The following is a 5520-nucleotide window of genomic DNA, read 5'->3' as shown; positions in this document are numbered from 1 at the left end:
TTAAAGCTATATCTTTCAACCTCGATAACTTAGACTCGGCTAATCCAAATTAACATTTTCTCAAGCTTAATATGCATCTTTAATTACGATCTATCCAATTGCTGCTACTAATTACAATAGCATGGACGCTACTGTGATGTGCTGCAGCATCCAATTCTGCTTCGGGACGTCGGAGCTCGCGACAACTGTACTGCTGTGCATTTTGTTGCCTTTTCTTTATTTTATGGTCCCTAGTCTCAATTATTCTTTGTGTAAGTATGTGACTTGCTTTCTTTTGCCGAAGTGGCTATCGATGTTTAGTTGACATTTTCTTTATTTTGTTATAGATTACAAGAAGGCGACTTTCACCTCAACTATTCAAAGACGTTCTGAGGAGATACGAGCTCTACCGAGGAGACAAAGGCCTTGACGCTTGTAATCTCAAACACAAACCTTTTCTAGACGGAGCTATTTCAATCTGTGCCACCACCTTTGACGCCACCCAGTGCTTCATCACCTCACTTAGCTTCTTTTAGTAAGTGTTACCAAGCCTAGGTGATCAGTAGACGTAATGACTTTCCTACTGATGTAGTGAAGGCTGAATTGGATAAGATGCTGAAGGCTAAGAATCAGGCCATAGGCCTATACGAGAGCATGGAGGCTAAGAGAGCCAAGTTTGCTGCCAAAGAGAGGGTATATGAAGACCTACCTAATAAGATGGGTAAAGAGTTGCAGGCAAAGTCGACTTCAGAGCTCCGTTTGTTAGATAACAATAGGGCTTTGAAAATATGGGGGAAATGCCTGCCAGAGGGTTGAGCTTGAGAAGAAAAAAGCAGAGGACGAACGAGCTGAAGCCAAGGAGGTGATGAGGAAGGCTGAGGAGGCTACTAAGAGGGCAGAAGGAGCTGAAGCCAAGGCTATCAAGGTGGTAGAGACTTTGAGAGCCTCGTTGGAGTTCGACGCATTCGCCTAGGAAGCGTAAGTGGCTGCCTTAGAGGAGCTGATTAAATACATCAGTCAAAAGAGGTCGAATTTCGATAATGCCTTCTTGGTGGAAGCTCTAGAGAAACAAAAAGTGGAGCTACTGAAGCTTTCAGAGGTAGTCGCGGTCCATATATCTCCTGCAGATGAAGATACTGAATACATCACTCCAGCTCTCTTAATCCCCTGGCCCTTTAGTCTTTTATTGTTATGAACATTGTTTTGAACCTGTTTTGTTCGTATTTTGGTTTTCTAACAGTTTATCAATCCTTTGTAATGATCTTGGTTCAAATGAATGAACTTATTCACGTGTTGCAGTATAAGTGTCCCTAGATCAAGCAAGGCTTTAAAGAATTCCTTAAGAGGAGTTCCGTCTAAGTGTCGCAGCACATGTGACCCTACCTCGGCCTACGTAAGGGGCAGGCTTTGAAGAGTTCCTAAGGAGGAATTTCATCTAAGTGTCGCAGTACATACGATTTAGCTCAAGTTCCTGAGGAAGAATTTCGTCTAAGTGTCGCAACATATATAACCTTAGCTCGATCAGCGTAAGGGATAAGGCTTTAAAGAGTTCCTGGGGAGGAATTTTGTTTAAGTGTCACGGCACATACGACCTTAGCTCGGCCTGCATAAGGGGTAGGGCTTTAAAGAGTTCTTGAGGAGGAATTTGACATCGGGAATGTTTTGCACAAGATATTCAAAATAACTAGCCCTTTCTATTGATACAACCGATATTATGGAGGGGTTTACATGTTATAAAAGACTTTCTCTGCTCACTGATGGTATTACCTAGGATGCTTAGCATTGATATGAACCCTGTAGCAGTGTTGATTACAAAATCTGCAAAAGAATGAAATCGCACCCAAGAAAGTTCCAAACAATAAGGTTTATGGATTTGACCAAAAAATAATCAATCAAACGACCAACATAATCACAAGGATATGCTGACCTTTTGATTACAAGATTTATAAAACCAAAACTCGAATTTGTAAGATCAATCCAATAAATTATTAAACCAAGAAACCAAGACAATTACAAGAAATCATTGACGTCGTGATCAGAAAAAAATTTACGAATCTCCCTTGATTGGTGAACGCCACAAGATTAATCTTGATAAGTTCGTTGATTGTTCATGAAGAACAAGAAGAAAGCAATTATCCTATTCAACATCAAAAAGTATTGTTACAATTATGAAGAAAATTCCTATTTATACTAGAAACCTAGAGAATAATTAAAAAGGAATTAAAATTCTAAAACCTATTTTAAAAGGAATAAAATTCTATGTATAATGTCCAACACGGAAGGGAAGTCCAAACAAATATATTAGTTACCAAAATAAAGTGTTTAAACCATAATAGAAGACTCCGTGCGAAATTGGAATGATTTGCCCCGGATCACATCAAGCATTCTAGGGATTGAGCAGAGGCCTTCCTCCTAAGTCTTCCAGTTCATAAGTTCTTTTTGGTAGAACTTTTGTTACCACATAGGGTCCTTTCCAGTTGGGGACTAAGGCGAGGAAGACCCTTTGCAAGATTAGAGATCCTACTTCAAACTCTCATTTCTACACCCTTTGATTGTAGTACTTAGCTATGCGCTATTTGTAGACAACGTTTCTGAGTTCGGCATCATTTCTCATATCCTCTACTGGGTCTAGCTCTCTACGAAGAGCCATTTGATTTTCCTCACTATAGGTAGCTGTGTAGAATGATGAAATCCCGATTTCAAAGGCTATGGAGAACGAGGTTTCACTTGTGCTGGTTTTCGTAGTGGTACGGCGTGACCATAGCACATTGGGGAGTTCTTCTGCCCATCCCCCTTTATGTGTGTCAAGCTTAGCCTTCAATGTATGCTTAATAATCTTGTTGATGGCCTCGCCATTGACTTGTGGGTGATTCAGCTTGGAGTAGTGCTTCTTGATACCAAAAACTCTATACAAATATTCACAAGACGGGCGTTGTCAAATTGTTTCCCATTTTCAGTGACGATTGAGTAAAGCACACCGAATTTGCATAGGATGGACTTCCATATGAAGTCAGTTGTTTTTTGTTCTGTGATATTAACAAGAAGTTCTACCTCAGCCCACTTAATGAAATAATTTACTGCTACGATTGCAAACTTTACCCCTCCATTCCCAGTGGACATAGGTCCAATCAAGTTGACCCCTCATTTTACGAAAGGCTGGGGGACAAATACGAGGTTAAGTTCACGCGACGGTGTCTTGATGATAGCGGCGAGGCACTGGCATTTGTTGCATTTTTTAACGTATTCAAGAGAACTTCGTCTTATTGTGGGCTAGAAATATCCTTGGCATAAGATCTTATAGGCTAAAGATTGTCCACCAGAGTGATTTCCACACATCCCTTCATGTACCTTTTGTAGGGCATATTGTGCTTCTTCTTCATTCAAGCATCTTAACAAAGGAGTAGAATACCTCGTTTGTAGAGAGTATTATAAACCAAAGTGTAACTGGGTGCTCTAATTTAGAGCGTCATTACTTCGGTTACGGTTTCAGGGCATGCTCCAATATTAAGGTGTGAGATGATTTCATCCTGCCAGGTCAGTTTTGGATTTATCACCATGAGGGTTACTTCGGCCAATTCAGTGGCGGGTTCTAATATTCTTCCTACATGGATGCTGTCAAACTCTTTTATCCCTTCGTGATGGCCAAACGAGCTAAAACATCACTGTGGTTGTTCTGAGAATGAGGGATCTGTTTAATTTGTACGGATTTAAAGTTTTTGAGTTCCCTCCTAACAACTTGGAGGTAACCATCCATCCTCTATTCCTTCGCTTGGTATGTACCGTTAATCTGGTTGACCACCAGTTGGAAGTCACTATAAAATTGATATAAAAGTAAAAATTCAAGGACCAAATTGTATAAAATCAAAGTTGAGGGATCTGGCATGCAGTTATCTTAGGGGACTAAGTTGCAAAAAGCTAAAAATAGTCGTGGTGCCGCCACGTGCACTGTAGCGATGCTGCAGCGCCACATCTTCGGCTCCGAGGAACATTTAAATTATTTTCAAAATCCAAGGATTTGTTGCAATTTTTCCTTGGTTGTAATGTTAAAATCTGGCAATTCTTCAATTTGGATTCCATTTTTTTCTCTCCAGCCGGTTGCTTCTTCTTCTTTTCATTTTTTCTTTCTTCTTTCTTTTCTCTTCTTTTTCTATTCTTTTCCTTAGTATTTTTTGGAGCAAATCAAGAGCATAAGGAGAATCTATCTAAGATTTGGGAGAAATATTTGAGAAACTCATAGCAAACTTCAAAATGATTGTATCTTTAACTTTGTATTTTCTCAATTAGTATGCCATATTTTCAATGTATTGTGTAAAATATTCTCCTTTTATTCATTTATATAATATGGATTAAGTTATAGTGTTGGGATTTATGGTAGTAACTTAATGTAACTTTAATTAATTTCAATATTTATTCTTTAATGATAAATTATTTATCTTCATATATTTTTACTATTGTTATTGTTGCATTTTCATTTATATGGCCAATGAATACTTATGTTTAGTGAATTGTACATCTTTCAAGAGAAGATTGTACATTTTAGACTAAATAGTAAAAATCCTAAGTTTGTTTAGAGGATATAGATATACCCCTAACCCTAGGTGATCCTCTGAGTTATTTACACAATTATTTGATGCGATTGTTTGGTTTTAATCAACATGGAGATATAGTTGGTTAAACCAATCAATTAGGATTAATTTCGCTCGAGAGAGGTAATTAACTAAAATTGAAAAATCGGGTCTAACTTCATAAATGAGTAGCTTGTTAATTTACTTGTGGAGAAATTAATTAGGCAACAGCTAAACGAAACCATGAATCCCAACCACATTTGCTTCCAAAATTTTCAAGATTTATATATTTTCATATGTTGTAGGTTTTTAGCTAATTTCCTTATTTCAAAATCATATTTTCAATTGTGTGTGTTTATTTTTATTGTTAAAATTAAATTAATTAAAGTGGTGTAATCAAAAGTAAACATTCATCGAGGGATCGACAACTCAAACTTAAAAAGGTCCACTTTATTACTTGAATGCGACCCGTGTACTTGCGGCATGCACTTTTAGCGAACAAGTTTTTAACATTGTTGCTGAGGAATGTTTTTATTTTGACTAGCACTTTATTAATTTTAACAATTTCTTTTTATTTTTTATCTTTGGTATATTTTGGCTAATCCCCACAATTTTAATCTATCTTGTGTTTTTATTCCCTGTGCTTTTCAGATATTTGCATGATTCTAACTTGGTGAAGTACCGAAACTTTTGCATTGGATACTATCTATTTTGATTATGGATATATGCTTGGAGATCCAAGATGTGAAATTTAACAAGCGACACATTTATAGGATAATGCTTATTTTCTTGCACTGATCCCTCAATGTCAAAACTTTTTTGGTTAAGATAATATTTGAAATGTCGAAAATAAGCTTTGGACAATTTCGACGATAGTTACATGCTTGCGGGAGATTATGTACCTGATGATTGGGACAAGGACATCAAAATTTCGAGAAATGATTCTCCATTTTTGAATGAGAGAGTATTTGCAAAG

This window comes from Olea europaea, unplaced genomic scaffold (assembly GCF_002742605.1).
Source record: "Olea europaea var. sylvestris unplaced genomic scaffold, O_europaea_v1 scaffold1830, whole genome shotgun sequence".
Lineage (NCBI taxonomy): Eukaryota > Viridiplantae > Streptophyta > Magnoliopsida > Lamiales > Oleaceae > Olea > Olea europaea.
The sequence above is the reverse complement of the archived record's forward strand: the minus strand, read 5'-3'. Positions refer to the sequence as shown.